This window comes from Accipiter gentilis, chromosome 31 (genome assembly GCF_929443795.1).
Source record: "Accipiter gentilis chromosome 31, bAccGen1.1, whole genome shotgun sequence".
NCBI classification, from domain to species: domain Eukaryota; kingdom Metazoa; phylum Chordata; class Aves; order Accipitriformes; family Accipitridae; genus Astur; species Astur gentilis.
Window position 1 is genome coordinate 21,086,681 of NC_064910.1, and position 22,975 is coordinate 21,109,655.

The window sequence follows — 22,975 nt, forward strand, 5'->3', positions numbered from 1 at the left end:
CGCCGGCGTGGGGAGGTGGGGGGGGAACGGAAGCGGCGTCCCCTCGGGGTCAGGCAGCAGGGCAGGCTGCCTCCCGGGGCATGCCGGGAGCTGTAGTTTTCGCGGACTCGGCGGCAGGGCAGCAGCGTGGCTCTCGGGCGCGGCGTAGTCCTCGCGGCCCCCGGAGTCCGACCAGGTCAGACTCAGGAGCGTTGCCGGTTTCGCGTGGTTTTCCGCGGGCTTCCCGCTGCGCTCGCTCCCCCACCAGCCGTGCGCACGCCCCTCCCGGGCGCATGCGCCGTGCTTCGCGTTGGGGCAGCCTGGCGTTCGCTCGCCGGCGCAGGCGCCGTCCCCGTCCCCGGAGGTTTGTGATCTTGGGAAGCCCGTGTCCTGGATAGCTGGGGTTGTGGCTTGCAAGCTTGTGACTCCCACCAAGTTCCCAACAAATTCAAAGGTAGAAATTGTGCATCAGCCCTCCTCGCCCCCTCCGAGCTGGTCTGTTCTCTGTGGTCACCATTAGTAGCCTCGGTTTCCCACCTGTGGTTCTCCACAAACCCAGAGCCTCGCAGCTCCATGCTGAAGGGAGTGGGGAGCTACACACGGAGAAGGCAGAGGCCTGAGTTTGTCTTTTGGGGATGAGAAGTGGGGAGGAACTGCCATAAATGGGATGCATCCGTGCTTGAGGCATGGCTGTTTCAGCTGTGCACATGGAAAATCCTCAGATATGTTGCATCTACCCCTCCTTTCCATTGACCCCGGGAGAACTGGCCTCCTGTGTCCCCCAAGTTTGTTTACTTCCTGCTGCGGTGAAGTGGCTATTTTTCTTCTTTTCTCTGAGGATTTTGTGGATCTGGGAGTGGGAAGGACTGCCTTAATGCTGGCTTTCTCAGCCTACTTCTGGGAAGCCAGGCATATCTGCAGATTAGAGCCGGGGTAGTGGCCCAGACACCTTTTATTCCTCGGAGGGCAGTGGATTTGGGGAGTTAGAGCAAGGCATGCCTGGATGTTGGTCTCCCTGAGGGGGAGGGGGTTTACAGCCAGATGAATGAAAAGCCTCCCACAAGCACTTCTGGGGAAAGGGTTGGGGGGTGGCTTTTAATGTACCCACGGTATTGATGTGGCAGGTGAGCATACATCCCCCTCTTGGCTGGGTGATCTTATGTGGACGCCTGCTGAGCCAGGGCTGGAAGCCCCTCTGCACACTTTGGAGGAGCTGGGTGCAGACTGGGGATGTGAGGGCAGTCGTGACAGGAACACAGAGCGGCAGAGAGTCCTGCTCTTTCAGCAGTTAACGGTGCTACCGCATGGTCAAAATCTCAAGTGCACCCGTCCAACCGTGCATTCTCTTTCCTGGGGTTTGTTTATGGGACAAATAAACTGCCCAGCACTAGATGAGAAGGTTGTCTGCACTCCACCTCAAATCAGGTGCATCACCTCTCCGTCGGGAAAGAAGTGTTGGGGGTGGGCATAAAAGGAACAGTAACTCCAACGTCTGGATTCTTTTTGGCTCTGGGCATGGAGAAGATAACCACAGCGATACAGAGAGGGAAGGAGGTGCTGATGGGTTTGTACCTTGGACTTAAACTGTAGAGGATGATCTGTTCAGGACATCCATGTCATAGAGTAGCTGTTGCATGATTTATACTTGTAATCAGGTTCCTACTTTATAGCCTTAACTTTGCGTGGATTGTGTGTTGAACTTTCCAGTAGTTTGTTTGTTTTTACATTTCCTTAAGGTCTAGGCAAAGGTTTAGAAAGTTAGCAGACTTAAGGATAAGTATTTATTACTTTGTCCTGCCACGTTGCCATTTGAAACCTGTTCTGAGTATTGGTGGTATTCAAGAAATTGCAAAGATTTAGAGGGTGAATCTGTATCTTTAGGTGTACTGAGCAGAAAAGTACAATGGATCTTTTTAGTTGCCAGATAGCTTCCTTATCCAGGCGGTCAATTTATCAAGATCAGGCTGCAGTGTCCAGGGGGCCGGGGCGGGAAGGTTGGTGTTCAAGCTTCTCATTCCTGTCAGCAGTGACTCTGCTTGCACCACTAAGTGGTGCTGTGTACATATACTTAATTAAATTGGGAGCTGCCTGTGCCTGCCTGCTTGTGCAGTTCGGAGTGGTCCTTTTAGAGAAAATGTTCTTTTGGCTGCATTTGTTCTCCTGTGATACAAAAACTTGACAGCTATTGGGGGCAACTACTACTTTAGGAGAATTTCTATAAAGTAAGAAATTGCTGGTTTTATTTTGTCATGATGGGCAAAAAAATAACTGATTCAAAATCACGTCCACTGCAGCTTATGCTTCCGTAACACACCACTCAACTGATTTCTATGTGTAAATGTCTTTGGAGAGGAATCACAGGTGCCTGCTGTGACTATAGGGACAAGCAGTATGGGCTCACAGGAACAGAACATGCTTTGCCTTCCCATCACCAGAAGAAAGAAAGAAAGAAAGAGGTGAAGAAGGGTGCTCAGGAGCAAGAGGCTGCAAGGAAGTTGCTGTACATGATCCTTTTGCCTTGCTTTATCTGACAGAAAAGCTGCCTTCTGCTAGTTGGGTCTTGGCTTGAAATACAAGGGGAAGAGAGACTCCCGCCCCTCTCCCAGGGAGTGTGCTACTTTTGACTCGCTTGTTCTGACTATGTGATCTGCAATTACAATATTTAGATTGCATGTTGACAATCTATACCACTGACTCCCTGACTGGTTTTTCATTTCTGTCCCAGCTTCCTTCTCCAGCTTTTTTCAATATATCAATTTAAAAAAAAAAAAAAAAAAAAAAATTTTAACCTTACATGATCATCATCTGTTGGCTTTGGCCCCAAATACTTTATTTCCTAGAAATAAGTTGAGTCTTTTCATCAGAATATGTAAAAGATTTCTAGCCACTGTAGTACTATTGTATTGTTTGTTTTTTTAAATAAGTTTCTATCCAGGTTCCAGCATGTGCACTAAATTTCTGCTGCAGTAGAAGACAGTCTTAAGCTGAAGAGAGATTTCATGCTTGGGAGAGAAAAAGAGCAGATCTTGACTCAAAGGTAACTTTTCCAAGGGAAAGGTAAACTCTTTTGTTTCTTTGGGGATTTTTATTCTGATAGCACAAACATCTTGTTCTCTCAGGATTTTGTTATCTCTGGAAAAAAACCTTGGTGTTGTGTCACTTTTCTCCTTCCCTGGTTGTGGTTTTTTTTCCCACTCCTTTCAGAGGAAGTGCTAATACTGTTATATTTTAGGAAGACATTTTAACTCTTGACTCGGAGGTCTGCAGACATCACTGTAAAGACAGTTTCTGTGCATCCAAATGCTGTTAATCCGTTAAAATACGAAATGAAAGATGTGTACCTTGGAGCTGAGATGTCAGAGTATTCCAGATGGGTCTGGTTTACTTGGCATTCAGTGTTCTTGTAGCCTGTTGCTTTGGAAGTGCAGGTAATAAGCTTTTCAATTGAATAAATGAGTGGTAGTGTTTTTTTTGTTTTCCTCCCCTAGAAATGTAGTGCTTGATCATACTGCACTGACCTGTAGAAGTTGTGGGCACTGTGGTGTTCTCCAGAATGCTACTTGGGCTGCCACTACAAGTAGGCCATTTAAAATAGTAACCTTAGACCTTAAAAATACATAAAAACTTAATGATGCTTAAAGTATAGAGCAGAGTAGTCACCAGGTTAAAATAACTTCATGCTTATGACATGCACAGTGATGGTTCCTTTCAGGTTTTTTGGTTGTTTTTCTTTTTTTTTTTTCCTTCTTCTTTAAGGTGGCACTGGTTGCAGTGATTTTCAGTTTTACGACACAGCTAACTGTCTTAGTATGCATATGGTTCCTTTCTGCCTACTATTTCCGTTTACTTGCAGACATAGTTAAGATAGCTCTTTGGAGTTGTGGAGTGTGCGTGTGTATATAGATATGTGTGTGTGTGTGTATGAAAATAATAAGACTTAAAGTCCCCTCCCCACATCATTAGTTTTTGCTGACCTGTATTTCAGTGTTACCAAGATTTTAAAGTGGCCCAAGTATTGCTGTTGCAAATGTTTCCATGTTTGTCTAACTATTGTGATGACATAAAAAAAAAAAAATATCAAAACACTAAATGTTTTATTACTTGCCCTATAACTATATAGGCGTTCCCTGTCTAATATCTATTTCTTTTTTCAGGATTCACTGTATTTTATTTTTTTTTACCCTATGAAATGGAAAGAGATTTCTGGCTTACTGTTGGCTTTTGATAGATGTTTTATCCTTGGGGAATTGCCCACCAATTAATTCATAGAGTTTGGAATTTAACTGAAGGGCATTTTGCATGCCTGTGTTCAAATATTGACGCTAACAAGCCACCATACGGTTCATGTTGATAGCTTTATGGATACTTAGAGGTAGGCAATAGTCTTATTTTTTAATAATGCTTAACCTTTTTCTCTTTGGCAAGAACAAGCAAGTCTGCCTGGTTTTGTAGGACTCGCAGCTTTTCCTTAACATCAGACTTTAAAAAGGGGAGAACCGGTATCAGGTACACAGTTAGGATGGTGATTTTTAAAATACGAAGCTGCGTAACAGTCTCGGGAAGAACATGTGTGACTGGGCGTGGGAGTCTGTGGTACAGCATTACTAACATTTGCTAAAAAAAGTTTTGAAGAATGAAGCATTTGCTTTATGAACGGTACTTGAGGACGAATTCTGATGCTGCTAAAGTTTATTGAAAAACAGGCACTGATTTCAGTGATTATGCAGGTGTGGTTTCTGTTCATGCCTTAAATCTGAGAAGAAGAGAAACCTCCCTTTGAGGGAGGATTTTGTATGAAGGGTAATCAAACCAGTAACCTGCTTTAAGAATGACTTTAACATATTTGGAGCATCGGTTAAAGGCAAATAAATAAAGTTTATCATATCCTCCTACCTAAGCTGTGACTATTGAATACAGTCAGCAGTCCACCTCAGAACTTGTTGGTGTGCAACTGAAACGTGTTAAGTTGTAAGACTTCACAGCCACGAGCTGATGGGCCACAGTTCTCCGAGCATAAAGCGCTGTAAGTTTTAGTTTCTTGCGCAGCAGTGACTCTTTTCAACATTAGTAACTATACAACGGGGTAAAAGGCAAATTTAGTGAATAATAATGTGTCGTTATCAGAGTAGCTGTTTGCATTTCACCGTGATGCAGATGCTTTTTATAGCAGTTGTGTTGGCCCATGTCTTAGAATTCGGTTAATCCTCTCCTGAACTCATTTAAGCTTTTGGCTTCAACTGCATCACTGACAATAAGTTTCACAAGAGAAAAATTATTTCCTTTAAAAAAAAAAAAAGGGGGGTGGGGGTGGGAGAAGAAGAAGGGGTGGAGGAAGTGGGGATAAAAAAAATCTGTTGTCTGCCAGTGCTGTGGGCTGCTCACTCATTTTTCTGATAAGGTTTTATACTCTACCTAACATAGTGTTGTGATGACTTGTCCTCTGACCTCAAAATTATGTTTGATGATCTTAACAGGAGGCCGGATCTTTGATCTGGAAATTATGCTGATAGTGACGTTACAGAATCCAGGCTTGTGACTTCACTGGTTTCTTGCAGCCCCTCAAGTTCATGAAGGACAATAAAGACCCATTCTCTTTTGTTCTTGTGCTATAATCAGTGATGGAAGTATGACATTGTCAGTTGTAAGAAGTGGCTTAACTGCTGTTGGAGTCTGCTTTTATGCCTGAAAAACCTGTTGATTTGCATGGGTTTGCACAGCTTATGCTAATGATATGGCTGGAATGAGACAGGATCTTGTGTAGTCTGCAAGGGCTGTATATGGTCCTGCTTTATAGCTGGGTGGGAGGGATTGGTTCAAGTTACTTCTTATTTGCCCTAATTAATATCTTAAATTGCTATAAACTATTGTGTTGCTGTAAACTGTTTTGGCTGATAAACCTAAGCAGTCAGCTTGGTATTCCTCCATGTATATGTGATTAAGATGCAATAGCTCAGAACAAGTTACCAGGCAACTGCATGCTCCAGCTGCTTAGGAGGCACAAAGCAGCTGGTGCGTTCCTTGTAATCAGTGGGAAAGTACAGATTCTCCTGTGACCTCGGTCACTCTTGTCTATAACATATTAGATAAGAGTATTTTTATACCCCTCTCGCAGTGGGAGAAACACTGCTTATGTCTGTGCAGTGTGTGAAAATCACTTTACCAAGATGCTTTTATTTCTAAAGCCCTTGGGAAAAAAACCTCAAAACAAAGCGGAATTTTAAAACTTTTTTAATCCAAGGCAAACGTCAGGATTCTCATTCTTACAAAGTATTTTACAATTGTGTAACCTTGTAGACTGTACGGAGAATGAGGATCTTGCATGTGACATATTCAAAAGTTTCATTTTTGGTGTTCTACATGCTTCTACTGATCGCAGTGCCTTTGTTTCCTAACGGCAAGTGGCAACAGACAGTGCGTATGGGTTTCAAGGCCCTGTGGAACAGAGAAGGTAGTTTGCCAGTGTTCTTACTGCTGTTGCAGACATTGTTTCAGTGGATTGAAAGTGGCACGTTCCAAGTACCTTTTCCTACCATTGCTGCGTATTTTTTTTTTTTTTTTAATCCAGAAGAATGTTTCTGTACTTCCCTTCCCTATAGGTGCATGTTGATTTACATTGCATGCTATTGCAGCATTCTTAGTCTACCAGTTACAGATTACTCCTTTCAGTTCTTGTGCATTTCTGAATGTGTATCTACCTATATACCTACTAAACTCACATTTATTCAGACATGATATGCAACTGCTACGGAAGTCAGCTATTGTGCTAGTTATGGTGTTTGCCCCGTCAGTTGTTTTACTGTCTAATAAGTACCTGATGACAGAGAAGGGGAGTGTCAGAAGATAGGCAAGTCAGGCTTTATATTAGAGATGGTTTTCATAATATTTAAGAGAACACAGTTTTGGAATAAGGATTTACATACCGCTGCCGGTGTTCTGTTGGGCTAACGTTTTGCAAGAAGCTGAGGTGTTTAACTTTCAAAAGCTGTTTATGTAAATTGGCTTACCTATGAGTACTCTCCTTCAGCTGTGTGTAACGAAGAAATAAATGTGCATCTCTAGACATGTGCATATGCAGATAGAATTGTAAGTGCACAGCTGGGGATGATGCTTGTGCTTGAGGGTAGAAATACGGAGAGGGACAGCAGTGGGGAAAGAAGAACCTTTAAAGATAGTCTAGTGTTGCTCTCATTCTAGAGGTGAATGATCAACTTTCTGTACCATTCTTGACAAATGCTTACCTAATTTATTCTTAAACATTTCCTGTAATTATTACTACTGTTGCAAAGATTGCCACATACCCTAAGTTTTTCAGGTTGTAATTTAAGCCCCATGATTCCGTGTAACTGTGTGCAGTGGATGTACACAAAAGTTCTTCCTTATAGCTACCTTTTAGAGTTTAAACATTGTTATTTCTCTTCAGTATTGCCCTTTCCAGGTTAAGCGGCTGTTTTTCAATTTATACTTTGAAGTCAGACTCCTATACATCGTTGAGCACCCTGTTGGACTTACTGTAGACACTCACCAGTTATACTATACCCTTCTTGAAAAGCAGTACATCATCCGGAGGGTTCAGCAGCTAATCCGTGCAAATGTAGCGCTGCAGAAATAATGCTTGGATGTACTAACTCAAGTGTGATGTGTGACGAGGAATCACTGGGCCTTTTGATTAGCAAGAAACGGTACATAAAAACTAGGTGACAGAAATAGGACACGAAGCTGGCATCCTGGTCTTCAAGCTTACAGTGCAGCTCCGTGGGCTTTGGCTGGCTACAGAAGAGCATGAGGCACAGGAGAGAACTGCTGCTGGATCTTAGTGAAAGATGGTAAGTCATTTGGAGAGAGGTTTTCAAAGCCAGGAATTCAAGTTGGGTGCCCAATTCCAGATTGCCTGTGAAATCACTGTGTACTGCCCTCGCTTGTCTAACTTTGTGTTGTATATTGTCTAGCAGCTTTTCTTTCAAAGTTAACAAAGTTACACTTGTGTGATAGGTGATGTAATGATCTCATAATAATAGGCAAAATCCAAGTCACAGAAAATGCCAGCATTTGAAAGAGAGCCCTGATAAATTGCTAGTGCCTTATACCACTGCCACTTCCCAGGCCTTCCATGTTAGAGCTGTCTTAATCATTGATGCTGTTTCCTCAGACTTGGAGCTGTAATATCTGCTTCTTGTTTCAGGGTATGTTATGAAGTTGCTGATGGTACTGCCTTAGCCCTTTGGCTAAGAAGAATAGCAAATAATTTGTGGATTATCCGTATAAGCAGCAGTCAAACAGCGTTCTCTTTGAATCAATAGGGAAGAAAGCTGCACTGGTTTGTCTGGGTTCCCTAATACCAAAGGTCTTTCTCACATTTATTGATACTTTTATATTTTCCAGCTTGTTCAGGGTCAGTTGATGACCTGAGCGAACTGTCACGTCTTTGAAAACTGCTTGTAACTGTGAAAAGAGGTTTGTTGACTTCCTCACGTGATAAGTAGACATTGAAGAAATTGCATGTTGCTCATCTCTTAAGTCAGAGACTTAAGGAATTGGATAGATACTGTGTTACTAGAAAATAAAATACAACTGGGCCCCTTGAGACAGAAATGTAGTGATGAAATCGTGTAATATTATCACAGAGACATAGTGATTGTTTTCTCAACTAACAAACAGATCCTAGGCAAAAATAATGTTTGTTCCAGGTAATTCTGGTCAGTCTCCCAAGGCAGTGGATCTGCTTTGCAAATGAGAAAAAGTGGACCTAAATACTTTTTTCCTTCCCCAGTTCAAAATGGGCACGGCAGAGCCTCTATAGTTTTCAAATTGGTAGCAGCTCCTTCGCCTGCTTGTTAGCAGACAGAGCAGAATCTGTACTTTCTCCTGTATGGCTCTTGAAAGAGACTTGGTTGAACTCGTTTGCTTGTTGGAAAAAAAAGTGGGATGTTGGATCAAGTGCAACTGTAGCAAATACTGACCTTCCTGAAATATTTAGAGTTTTCATGTGTTGATACTCATTAGAAAAAAACAAAACTTGAAAAAAATCCTATAAGGATTAAGCTATAAGATTGTTTTCAGGGGGAAAAAAAAAAAAAAGGAAAACTAAATGGAAGATAGTTTTAGAGAAAGTAACTTTCATAGCACTTTGAGGTAACATAGCTGTCTGTAAACAGGATGTTTAAGGAAGAGATACTTGGTCTTTTTATGATTCTTTCTGTGGCCTTCTAACTGAAAAGTCTGACTGTGTGAACCCTGGTTATCTGTGTTACAGAAAACAGATGTGCTTTGCAAGCTGAGATTCTTCTGCAGCAGAGCAAAGTAGGAGAGACATGGTCTTGTGGTTTGGGTTACTATCATGTAATTTACACAGACTGTGTAACAGCCAAATCTTTTTGTGATTTAAAAACTTCATTTAACTGCATAAAGGATGAATGTGCCCCATGAATAGTTTCTTGTGTTCATGCACATTGCCAGTGATTTACCACTGAGAGAAGTCCTGCAATTGTAAACAACTAGATAATTCATCAGAACATCACACATAAAAAGTATTTGAGATATATTTATCACAGCTAGTCTAGTGCATTAACTTTTTATCTGTGGAGCTCTTCTGTAATAATCTACTTCTCATTTTATGGGATAGACAATGAAAGAATTTCTTGAAATATCTAAAAGAAAACATTGGATGACAAAAGGGGAGAAACAGAATGGTTTTGAGGTGTCGATGCAGTATTACAGATTGTGTTGCCATTCATAGGGGAGAAGACTACTTTGGTTATGATACCAAAAGATGTCTCTTCCACATCTGTAAGCTACACTAATTATTTTACGCTTAGAAGCTTAAAAGATCCTGAGAAGGTAATTTCAACCTCTTAATAAAGGCTACATGGCTAACATGATATTATTCACTTTGTGTGGTTTAGATTAACACATATCATTATCAGTGAAAACTGTTGAATTAAGAGTTTTATTTTCACATATCCTGGATATCAGAAATTATAAGACTATGTAAATTGTCAGAGGTTTCAGTTTGCAAGTCTACTGAAGCTTTTAAATGCCTGATTAATGTTTAAGTGCAGAAGAAACCCTACTACTGAATTCAGGTGGGACCGTATTTCTGTGAAGCAGCACATCTGGTTTTAGTACCCCCCCATGCACCTTTGTACCCTCACGTACCCTCCCCACTATGTCCGTGTCTCCCCCATGCACAACCCCATCTCCTGCTCCAGCCCACCCCCTTCACCCACACGAGTTTTTAACCCACACGAGTTGTTTCCCCCTGCGCCCCCTGCTCTCCTATCTCCTGCCCTGCCTCCCTCCTTTCCCTCCTCCATATTCCACACCACCACCCCCCATCATCCATCAGGCTCCAGACCACTGGTGTTCTGCCTGCACCCTGTTCTCTGTCATTTTTTTTCCTTCTTTTCCTTACAAGTTGTTGTTGTAGTTCCTTTTTAATGATTAAACTGTTTTCGTTTCAAGCCACGAGTTTTCTCACTTTTGCCCTTCCGATTGTCTCCCCGTCCCGCTGGGGGCGGGGGAGCGAGTGAGCGGTCGCATGGGCCTTCGTTGCCGGCTGGCGTTAAACCACGACACGAGGTGAGTTGCAAGCCCTGCCTGGCTAATGCTGGAGGCCCTCTGTGTTCCTCCTGCCATCTCACCGGGCCGTGCTTGTTCTTCATCGCCGCTTTATAGCGAGCGCCTCTCGCTCTGTAAGCGGCAGTACTGGGGCCGTGTTGCAGGCAGTAAAGGGCAATTGTGACGCTTGCTGGCAGGAGCGGCAAGGAGTGCGGAGCCACGCTCCTGTAGGGAGCAAAGATGGAACCTCGAGGGCTCTGTGGTCCTCTGCTGAGGACATCTAATATCCCGACAGGCCTCTTTGCTTTTCCTGCCTCAATGTCTGATTACTTTGCACGCTGGAGGGCAGGGCGGTAAGTAACACCGTGCAGCGTCTCTTCGATAAGAGACAAGCCCCGCGCAAGGAGCCTTGCGTGCGTGCAGGATTAGGAGAGCAGCGTTCTGATAGCAGGGAGGTGCCCACCCCGACTGAGCCCCAGGGTCGCCGGGGTATCGCTCGCTTGCAGGTGGGCCACTCGCATCTGGTGTGCTGGGCCATGGCCTTTCCTGCCAAACAGAGCTGCCCCTCTGGCACAAAGCAGCTTTGGGTCTCTTGTGGCCTGCCTTCAGGCTGTCACCTGAACCAGGCGTTATTTTTTGTTGTAAATCTCTCGCCAGTATCTGCTGACTGGCTGCTGTCGCTCCCGCAACCCTGATGCCCCATGCAGAGGGATACAGCAGTCCCTGGGGCTTGCTCCAGGGGACACCCCCCTCCCCCACCCTCCCCATTTGCAGGTTCCCTGTGCTGCTTCTCCTCTCTAGATAATGGGGTGGGGGGGCAGGGACAGAAGCGGCCGCCCGAATTGTCTGTTCCTTGCACTTGACTGCTGTAAACGCTCCAGCCGCTCGGGTGCTTTTTGGAAGGGAGGCGATGAAGAGGAGTGCCCGGGCTGTGAGTGGGGAGAGGGCAGGGCGACGTCAGCCCTGTGACCCCAGTAAGGAGTTGCCGCCTGCGGCTGGTCTCTACTGGGCTGAGCTGTCAGTCATCCCTCCTGCAGCTGACGCTCAGAAGAGGATCGTTGCGGGGGTGCGGATTCTGCTGCCCCGTGTCCGAAGGTGGGAACGGGCGTTGGGGAGGCGCGCATGCGCGGTGGCGTGTGTCGGTGGGCTCCTGCTGTTGACAGGTAACCGAGCTGCGGTAAGGCATCTCGACAGGCGCGCATGCGCAGTGGCGCATGTACGGTGTTCACCGCTGTTGCCTGGCAACTAAAGCACATTACGGCAGCTCGGCATTCGCGCATGTGTGCTGCGCCTTGTACGGCGCTCGCCGCTGTTGCCTGGCAACCAAGGCGCGACACGGCTCCTCGGAAACTGCGCATGCGCGGCGTTGCGGCTTACGGCAGTCCTGCTGTTGCCTGGCTACCAAACCGCGGTGCAGCAGCTCGGGAGCCGCGCATGCGCGGTCGCGGCCCCACGCGCCAGCGCTCTCTTTCGCCACCTAATGACCCAAGTCCGATACTGCAGCTGGGGTGCCGCGCAGGCGCGCTGGCGCGTTCTGCCAAGCCCTCGCCGCTGCCACCCCGCGGCCAATGTTCGGTACTGCAGCTCGGAGGCTGCGAGTGCGCGGGGCTGCCCCGGTCCTGCACGTGCCGTCCGACGGTACCGGCAATGCGTCCCCAGGGGAAAGTGCCGCCGCGCTCGTTGCTTCCTCCCTCCCGGTAAGGAAACGCCGCTGCCGCCCCGCGGGCACGGTGTCGGCGGGTGCTCCGCGCGCAAAGCGCCAAACAGCAGCACCGGCACCGCAGAGGTGCGCAGCAGCAGCGCCGCCGCCGCTGGTGCCGCCTTGTGGGCAAAGTGCGGTACTGCGGTCCGGCGTTCGCGCGCCGGCTCTGAGCCCTCCGGCGCGCCGTCGTACGGCCGGCGGCGCGCATGCGCGGTCCCCGGGAGCAGCGTGGCGGCGCGCAGGGCGCGGGTGTCGGCGGCAGCGGGCGAGCGCCGGGACCGCGGGTGAGGCGAGCGATCCCCTCCGGCGGGGGCGACGGCGGGGGCGGTGGGTGCCTCCTGCCCGCTGGCCGCCCGGGGCTGGCGGGACGGGAAGCTGCGAAGCGGCCGCCGCGGCAGGCTCCCTGTCCGCCGGAGGCGAGCCGGGCCAGGGCAGCGCCGGGCAGGTCCCCGAGAGCCGACAGAAGGGAAGAGGGGACGGAGGCGGGCACCCCCCAGGCGCGGCCAGCGGGCGCCTCCCCGAGTCGCCGGAGCTCCCCCGGCGCCTTCCCCCGGCCCTGCTCGGCCCGTGCGGTTGCCCCCAGCTGCAGCCCCTCCCCTGAAGCCTGTGCTCCAGCCGCAGGCAGCCCCCGAGCCCTGTCATGAGGGCGGCAAGCTGGCCCTCCGGTGTTCTCGAGTGTCCCTTAACGTGGGTGCTGTTATCAGCGGCACGGGGAAGGAAAACCGCTTGCCGCCCTTTACGGCGGCGTGGCGCCCGCTGTTTCACGACGAGGGGACGCTGCGCTTTCCGGCAGTGTGGCGGGCACATCGAAAAGCGCTTACCGCCCTTTACGGCGGCGTGGCGACCGCCGTTTCACGACGAAGGGACGCCGCGCTTTCCGTCAGTGTGGCGGGCACGTTGAAAACCGCTTGTCGCCCTTTACGGCGGCGTGGCGACCGCCGTTTCACGACGAGGTGACGCCGCGCTTTCCGGCAGTGTGGCGGGCACGTCCAAAACCGCGTGGCGTCCGCCGTTTCACGACGAAGGGACGCCGCGCTTTCCGGCAGTGCGGCGGGCACGTCGAAAACCGCTTGCCGCCCTTTACGGCAGCGTGTCGTGTGTCTTTTCTCGAAGAAGGGACGCCGTGAAACGTGTTAAGTTGTAAGACTTCACAGCCACGAGCTGATGAACCGCAGGTCTCTCCGAGTACGAAGCGCTGTAAGTTTTAGTTTCTTGCGCAGCAGTGACTCTTTTCAACATTAGTAACTATACAACGGGGTAAAAGGCAAATTTAGTGAATAATAATGTGTCGTTATCAGAGTAGCTGTTTGCATTTCACCATGATGCAGATGCTTTTTATAGCAGTTGTGTTGGCCCATGTCTTAGAATTCGATTAATCCTCTCCTGAACTCATTTAAACTTTTGATTTCAACTGCATCACTGACAATATGTTTCGCAATAGAAAAATTATTTCCTTTAAAAAAAAAAAAAGGGGGGTGGGGGTGGGAGAAGAAGAAGGGGTGGAGGAAGTGGGGATAAAAAAATCTGTTGTCTGCCAGTGCTGTGGGCTGCTCACTCATTTTTCTGTAGAACTCCTGGGTTTTTTTAGTTGTTGTTCTTCTTCTACCTTAATGCTAATAGGCATTTCTACCTGTTCTACCTTGTTTTTCTACCTAATGCTAATAGGCATTAGCCTATCCTCTGCACCTTTGGTCATTTCCTGAAGTTTGTCTGTAGTTTCCTACATTAGTAGGTAAATGTATCTATTTTACTTTACAGAGCTTTGCTAGTTTTTTAAATTATACAAGTAATTTAAGTCTTGGAACAAATGTCTTTGCTTATTGATTTTTGTGAGTAACTGCAAAAATCTTATTTATTAGTTACCCCTTTTAAAATTAAAATAAAAATGAATGCTATGCAAGAAATAGGTTGCAAGTAACTGTTAGGGTCTTACTACTGCTCGCTGTTGAGAGATCGTGGGAAGTGCAGAGAATTTGTGTTAAAAGTTATGGGCATTTTTCAAGATAGTTTTCCAGGTCTGAGGCGTGCTGAAATATCTCTTTCCTGTGATAGTGTGTTTAGTTTCATTGACTTCAGCGGAACACACAGAATACATTGACTTAAACTAGCTAAGAATCTGATGATAAGGTTTTATACTCTACCTAACATAGTGTTGTGATGACTTGTCCTCTGACTTCAAAATTATGTTTGATGATCGTAACAGGAGGCCGGATCTTTGATCTGGAAATTATGCTGATAGCGACGTTACAGAATCCAGGCTTGTGACTTCACTGGTTTCTTGCAGCCCCTCAAGTTCATGAAGGACAATAAAGACCCATTCTCTTTTGTTCTTGTGCTATAATCAGTGATGGAAGTATGACATTGTCAGTTGTAAGAAGTGGCTTAACTGCTGTTGGAGTCTGCTTTTATGCCTGAAAAACCTGTTGATTTGCATGGGTTTGCACAGCTTATGCTAATGATATGGCTGGAATGAGACAGGATCTTGTGTAGTCTGCAAGGGCTGTATATGGTCCTGCTTTATAGCTGGGTGGGAGGGATTGGTTCAAGTTACTTCTTATTTGCCCTATTTAATATCTTAAATAGGAGTGAACAGGGTGATTGGAACAGTTTCATTTTTACAAGAGGAAATTTATAAATAAATTTTTATCCTGTGTTAGAATTAAGATAGGTATTTACTGGAGACAAGGAGTCTAGCCTGAACACTGAAACACCTCCGTTTTGGGCACACTATTAGAACTTTTTTAAAATTTCTAAATCACAACAGTCTGTCAGATTATGCTTGTTGAGTCTGAGACATTAGATGATGCCTTTTGAACAGGTAAATATTGCTAATAATTGATACTTGGTTTGTAGACTATACCTTTTGTATGCTCTGAAATCACATGTAAATAACTTCTGCTGTTTCCCTTTCATTTATAGAAGCTCTGTTCATCAAACCATATAAGCACATACCTAAATTCAGTGTTAAACTTCCTGAATTGCTCTAAACTCTTGTGTTACTGTAAACTGTTTTGGCTGATAAACATAAGCAGTCAGCTTGGTATTCCTCCATGTATATGTGATTAAGATGCAATAGCTCAGCACAAGTTACCAGGCAACTGCATGCTCCAGCTGCATAGGAGGCACAAAGCAGATGGCGTGTTCCTTGTAATCAGTGGGAAAGTACAGATTCTCCTGTGACCTCGGTCACTCTTGTCTGTAACATATTAGATAAGAGTATTTTTATACTCCTCTCACAGTGGGAGAAACACTGCTTGTGTCTGTGCAGTGTGTGAAAATCACTTTACCAAGATGCTTTTATTTCTAAAGCCCTTGGGAAAAAAACCTCAAAACAAAGCGGAATTTTAAAACTTTTTTAATCCAAGGCAAACGTCAGGATTCTCATTCTTACAAAGTATTTTACAATTGTGTAACCTTGTAGACTGTACGGAGAATGAGGATCTTGCATGTGACATATTCAAAAGTTTCATTTTTGGTGTTCTACATGCTTCTACTGATCGCAGTGCCTTTGTTTCCTAACGGCAAGTGGCAACAGACAGTGCGTATGGGTTTCAAGGCCCTGTGGAACAGAGAAGGTAGTTTGCCAGTGTTCTTACTGCTGTTGCAGACATTGTTTCAGTGGATTGAAAGTGGCACGTTCCAAGTACCTTTTCCTACCATTGCTGCGTATTTTTTTTTTTTTTTAATCCAGAAGAATGTTTCTGTACTTCCCTTCCCTATAGGTGCATGTTGATTTACATTGCATGCTATTGCAGCATTCTTAGTCTACCAGTTACAGATTACTCCTTTCAGTTCTTGTGCATTTCTGAATGTGTATCTACCTATATACCTACTAAACTCACATTTATTCAGACATGATATGCAACTGCTACGGAAGTCAGCTATTGTGCTAGTTATGGTGTTTGCCCCGTCAGTTGTTTTACTGTCTAATAAGTACCTGATGACAGAGAAGGGGAGTGTCAGAAGATAGGCAAGTCAGGCTTTATATTAGAGATGGTTTTCATAATATTTAAGAGAACACAGTTTTGGAATAAGGATTTACATACCGCTGCCGGTGTTCTGTTGGGCTAACGTTTTGCAAGAAGCTGAGGTGTTTAACTTTCAAAAGCTGTTTATGTAAATTGGCTTACCTATGAGTACTCTCCTTCAGCTGTGTGTAACGAAGAAATAAATGTGCATCTCTAGACATGTGCATATGCAGATAGAATTGTAAGTGCACAGCTGGGGATGATGCTTGTGCTTGAGGGTAGAAATACGGAGAGGGACAGCAGTGGGGAAAGAAGAACCTTTAAAGATAGTCTAGTGTTGCTCTCATTCTAGAGGTGAATGATCAACTTTCTGTACCATTCTTGACAAATGCTTACCTAATTTATTCTTAAACATTTCCTGTAATTATTACTACTGTTGCAAAGATTGCCACATACCCTAAGTTTTTCAGGTTGTAATTTAAGCCCCATGATTCGGTGTCCTGTGTGCAGTGGATGTACACAAAAGTTCTTCCTTATAGCTACCTTTTAGAGTTTAAACATTGTTATTTCTCTTCGGTATTGCCCTTTCCAGGTTAAGCGGCTGTTTTTCAATTTATACTTTGAAGTCAGACTCCTGTACCTCGTTGAGCACCCTCTTGGACTTACTGTAGACTCTCGCCAGTTATACTACACCCTTCTTGAAAAGCAGTACATCATCTGGAGGGTTCAGCAGCTAATCCGTGCAAATGTAGCGCTGCAGAAATAATGCTTGGATGTACTAACTCAAGTGTGATGTGTGACGAGGAATCACTGGGCCTTTTGATTAGCAAGGTACATAAGAACTAGGTGACAGAAATAGGACACGAAGCTGGCACACTGGCCTTCAAGCTTACAGTGCAGCTCCGTGGGCTTTGGCTGGCTACAGAAGAGCATGAGGCACAGGAGAGAATGCTGCTGGATCTTGGTGAAAGACGCTAAGTCATTTGGAGGGAGGTTTTCAAAGCCAGGAATTCAAGTCGGGTGCCTAATTCCAGATTGCCTGTGAAATCACTGTGTACTTCCCTCGCTTGTCTAACTTTGTGTTGTATATAGTCTAGCAGCTTTTATTTCAAAGATAACAAAGCTACACTTGTGTGATAGGTGATGTAATGATCTCATAATAATAGGCAAAATCCAAGTCACAGAAAGTGCCAGCATTTGAAAGAGAGCCGGATAGGAGAGCCTTTTTTGTATGGATCAGTTGTCTGGTTCTGATTTTTTTGTTTTACAGGTAAAATCACAGCTCAGTGTGACATGGAAATAACTTGAAATAGTTTTATTTCTAAATTCGGGGCCCTATTTTCCTTGAAACTGGATTTTCAGATACGGTGCTAGAAGACGTTACAGAATTTTAAATGTTGTTTCTGCCTCCTGTTCCTATTGAACATTTGGTTTCCTGGGGAAAATTACTGTGTAAGCTCTGTAAGCAAAGAGGTTTTATATTTTTGTAATACTTGCCAGCTGAAGGGTTTGTACCTTGGACTTAAACTGTAGAGGATGATCTGTTCAGGACATCCATGTTATAGAGTAGCCGTTGCATGACTTATACTTGTAATCAGGTTCCTACTTTATAGCCTTAACTTTGCGTGGATTGTGTATTGAACTTTCCAGTAGTTTGTTTGTTTTTACATTTCCTTAAGGTCTAGGCAAAGGTTTAGAAAGTTAGCAGACTTAAGGATAAGCATTTATTACTTTGTCCTGCCACGTTGCTATTTGAAACCTGTTCTGAGTATTGGTGGTATTCAAGAAATTGCCGAGATTTAGAGGGTGAATCTGTATCTTTAGGTGTACTGAGCAGAAAAGTACAATGGATCTTTTTATTTGCCAGATAGCTTGCTTTATCCAGGCGGTCAATTTATCAAGATCAGGCTGCAGCATGGCCAATTCATTTCTTAGTTCCAACAACTGCCATCTTAATGTAGAGATTTATTCTGTAATCAAAACTGGAATTGTTGTCCCTGGTTATGTGTTCTTACTTATTTGTTTTTAACGCTGCTTCAGTGAGATGCCGTCTGAGGGCAGAAGAGTCACAAAGCTAGACCAGATTTTGCTAAATGGAAATAACATAACACTGGTAAGTCATCGTTGTTAAAATGCTGCATGCATTTATTTTCTGTACCTGAGCTCAACTACTTTAAGCTGAGCTTTCCAGACAATTTCCATTACACAAGGTAATTTCAAGTAGCTTCTGGGGCATATGTGTGTATGAATGATGCTGGAAAAGTGATCTTGCTGTCTTGGTACATGTTACAGTTTAAAAAAAAAAAAAAAAAAAAGAAAAAAAAAAAAAAGAAAAAAAAAAAAAAGAGCACATCCCTAACTTTATTTTGGTGAATGTTTTTCTGGTCTTCAGGTGTGCAAGGGAATCACTGGCTTTGTTAAGCGCTCCGTAAGCTGGTTCATACAGTGGCTTTTAACTCACGAGTGTTTGCCTGCATAAGCGTGTAGGTGGAATGCATCTACGTTTTATCCATTATTGTATGTATGGATGTGTTTGCAGCAGTTTGGATGTTTACAAGCTTGTCAAGTCATTTGGCAGTTATGATTACCATGTGATGCCCAGAGAGCTGTACCTTTACGTGCTCTGAAAAAAATCTGGAGGTCTGTTGGCTTATACCAAATCAGAAGCACTATGATTTTTAGTTTATTATCTGCTGGTGTATGTAGGTCAGTACTGAAACAGTAATTAAATACCGTGATTATGCATCCCTAAGCTGAATTCTGCAACTTCCTAAATACCACAAGAGCAGACCTAGAATAGTTTTTTGTTTGTCGGCGTAGATGGCTACAAAGTCAGGACTTCCTACGTAAAAGCATTCCTAATTTTGTGGGAAGAGGAGAGGACGACCAACTTGAGTCGAAATCAGCTCTGTGTGAACGAGGAACAATCTCCATTTTGCTGTCTTACCCACCTTGCACCTCCTCACTGTGTGTCTGAGCAAGTGCCATCTGCTCTGTGTGAACGACGAACAATCTCCATTTTGCTGTCTTACCCACCTTGCACCTCCTCACCGTGTGTCTGAGCAAGTGCCATCTTGCCTTAATTTCTAAGCCTTTTTCTGCTTTGGTTATTGTTCTGTCTCCTTAAAGGATAGTGCGTGTTCTGACTTCTTGTATGGGGTAAAATTACTACCATCCGGTTAAGCTGGTGGTATACTGCGCTTGAAGCAGAAGCTGGTGATGCTTAGAGTGCAGATTTTCAGCGAGACGTAGATACATTTCTGTATCGGATCTTGTGCCTCTCTTGCGGACACGTCTCCCATGTCAGGAAGACTATGCTTTAGACTTTTTCTTACTTTTGTCCTGAAAGCAGCAAAGTTCTTCCTCTTTAGAAGTGCTCAGCTAACTATCAAGAATGTATCAGTAAAAGCAATGGTTATCCTCTTCTTTTTTCCCTTATTCATGTTTTTCCTTTTGTATTTCTTTTTCTGTTGTTCAGTTCTTTACTTTCTTCCCTGGAAAATGACTCCCTGCTGCCTGTAGAAGGGTTCAGGCTCTTTATCAGTTTTTGAGCTCTGCTTAATGATAGAAGTTGGAAAGAGGAAACCAACTTCCCAGTACTGTGACAGTCTGGGGAGGAATCAGCAATTGGAGAAATTATTCACGAAAGGAAGGATGTTCTTTGTCCTTTTAAAAATGAGCTGTAGTGTTTCTAGACAGAATCATTTCCTTGAGGTGAATACCAAAGACAAAAACCAAAATGTTTGTTATCTAGGAACTCCTCTGTGTTTTGTTAAACATTCTTCGTGTTTTGGAGGTTCTGTCCTGTGCTTCTCTGGCAATAACTGGCTTCCACTGTTGGGAGAGGAAGATAATATTGAATCGAAAAACCGCTTTTGTGATCTACCAGTGAAGTCTCCATCTGCTAAATTGTTGTGAAGCAAGAACTGTCATGTATGGGTTTGTAAAACTCAGATCTATGGCACAAACACAAAATTGTCGTCGTCTTTTATAGGTGGTTCCTGGAGGAGAAGGACCTGAAGTGTAAATTGATACAGTTGTCATCTGTGAAGACATGGGTTTTTTATATATATATGTGTGTGTGTGTATGTAATCTAAACAGAGCTTTTGTGGGGTAATGGTGTGGGTTGCTTGTTTGTTTTGTTTACAGACTCTTGGAATTGACATTTGATAAAAGAGAAGGATTTCCCCTTCAGGAAAGGGGCATCACTAATGATGATGCTGGTTTTGTAAGTTGAAACCGTTACTTTCCTGTAAAGACACACTAATTTGTTCTGAATAAAAGCCTTTCTTTTTGTTTTCTTTGTGCTCAGTTACGTAAGTGCACGAGTGAGTTAGTTTTCCAACGGGTTGATGGAGTGGAAAAATAATAGTTACGTTCCAGTTGCTGTCGGTCTTCAGTTTTTCTACATCTGTTGCATTTGTTTATGGCTCAAGTCTATATAAAACCCAAATCGTGAGCCAAGAGATTGCTATTCTTTGCACTACAGGCAGATACTAAGCTGGATCATTTGTTTAAAACCTGCTTCAGGCTATGTTGCCAGAAACCATGTGGTAGAGTGCTGTAGAATTCTGAAAGCTCTTCAGAGTGGATGCATCTGTTTGATGCTCAGCAGCCGTTGGTTCTGCTGGCCTTGAGGTTCAGCACTCTTGGACTTGTTTTGCTTGGCAGATGTACTCTCTTGTAGTAAAGGCATTGTAGTGGTATTTTGCGAGTGAGGACAGACAGACCAGACATCATTCATGTCCAGGGGGCCGGGGCGGGAAGGTTGGTGTTCAAGCTTCTCATTCCTGTCAGTGGTGACTCCGCTTGCACCACTAAGTGGTGCTGTGTACATACGCTTAATTAAATTGGGAGCTGCCTGTGCCTGCCTGCTTGTGTAGTTTGGAGCGGTCCTTTTAGAGAAAATGTTCTTTTGGCTGCATTTGTTCTCCTGTGATACAAAAACTTGACAGCTATTGGGGGCAACTACTATTTTAGGAGGATTTCTATAAAGTAAGAAATTGCTGGTTTTATTTTGTCATGATGGGCAAAAAAATAACTGATTCAAAATCACGTCCACTGCAGCTTATGCTTCCGTAACACACCACTCAACTGATTTCTATGTGTAAATGTCTTTGGAGAGGAATCACAGGTGCCTGCTGTGACTATAGGGACAAGCAGTATGGGCTCACAGGAACAGAACATGCTTTGCCTTCCCATCACCAGAAGAAAGAAAGAAAGAAAGAGGTGAAGAAGGGTGCTCAGGAGCAAGAGGCTGCAAGGAAGTTGCTGTACATGATCCTTTTGCCTTGCTTTATCTGACAGAAAAGCTGCCTTCTGCTAGTTGGGTCTTGGCTTGAAATACAAGGGGAAGAGAGACTCCCGCCCCTCTCCCAGGGAGTGTGCTACTTTTGACTCGCTTGTTCTGACTATGTGATCTGCAATTACAATATTTAGATTGCATGTTGACAATCTATACCACTGACTCCCTGACTGGTTTTTCATTTCTGTCCCAGCTTCCTTCTCCAGCTTTTTTCAATATATCAATTTAAAAAAAAAAAAAATAAAAATTTTTAACCTTACATGATCATCATCTGTTGGCTTTGGCCCCAAATACTTTATTTCCTAGAAATAAGTTGAGTCTTTTCATCAGAATATGTAAAAGATTTCTAGCCACTGTAGTACTATTGTATTGTTTGTTTTTTTAAATAAGTTTCTATCCAGGTTCCAGCATGTGCACTAAATTTCTGCTGCAGTAGAAGACAGTCTTAAGCTGAAGAGAGATTTCATGCTTGGGAGAGAAAAAGAGCAGATCTTGACTCAAAGGTAACTTTTCCAAGGGAAAGGTAAACTCTTTTGTTTCTTTGGGGATTTTTATTCTGATAGCACAAACATCTTGTTCTCTCAGGATTTTGTTATCTCTGGAAAAAAACCTTGGTGTTGTGTCACTTTTCTCCTTCCCTGGTTGTGGTTTTTTTTCCCACTCCTTTCAGAGGAAGTGCTAATACTGTTATATTTTAGGAAGACATTTTAACTCTTGACTCGGAGGTCTGCAGACATCACTGTAAAGACAGTTTCTGTGCATCCAAATGCTGTTAATCCGTTAAAATACGAAATGAAAGATGTGTACCTTGGAGCTGAGATGTCAGAGTATTCCAGATGGGTCTGGTTTACTTTGCATTCAGTGTTCCTGTAGCCTGTTGCTTTGGAAGTGCAGGTAATAAGCTTTTCAATTGAATAAATGAGTGGTAGTGGTTTTTTGTTTTCCTCCCCTAGAAATGTAGTGCTTGATCATACTGCACTGACCTGTAGAAGTTGTGGGCACTGTGGTGTTCTCCAGAATGCTACTTGGGCTGCCACTACAAGTAGGCCATTTAAAATAGTAACCTTAGACCTTAAAAATACATAAAAACTTAATGATGCTTAAAGTATAGAGCAGAGTAGTCACCAGGTTAAAATAACTTCATGCTTATGACATGCACAGTGATGGTTCCTTTCAGGTTTTTTGGTTGTTGTTGTTGTTTGGTTTTTTTTCTTCTTTAAGATGGCACTGGTTGCAGTGATCTTCAGTTTTACGACACAGCTAACTGTCTTAGTATGGATATGGTTCTTTTCTGCCTACTATTTCCGTTTACTTGCAGACATAGTTAAGATAGCTCTTTGGAGTTGTGGAGTGTGCGTGTGTATATAGATATGTGTGTGTGTGTGTGTATGAAAATAATAAGACTTAAAGTCCCCTCCCCACATCATTAGTTTTTGCTGACCTGTATTTCAGTGTTACCAAGATTT

At 44.2% G+C, this 22,975-nt stretch overlaps 1 long non-coding RNA gene across 1 annotated transcript; it reads left to right on the plus strand.

Moving 5' to 3' along the window:
* The first annotated feature begins 65 nt into the window (after window positions 1–65).
* Window positions 66–22,464, plus strand: LOC126052906 (uncharacterized). Its single transcript, XR_007510186.1, has 3 exons — window positions 66–175; window positions 21,900–22,032; window positions 22,235–22,464. It is a non-coding gene; the product is annotated as an uncharacterized LOC126052906 (long non-coding RNA).
* Window positions 22,465–22,975: the final 511 nt, after the last annotated feature.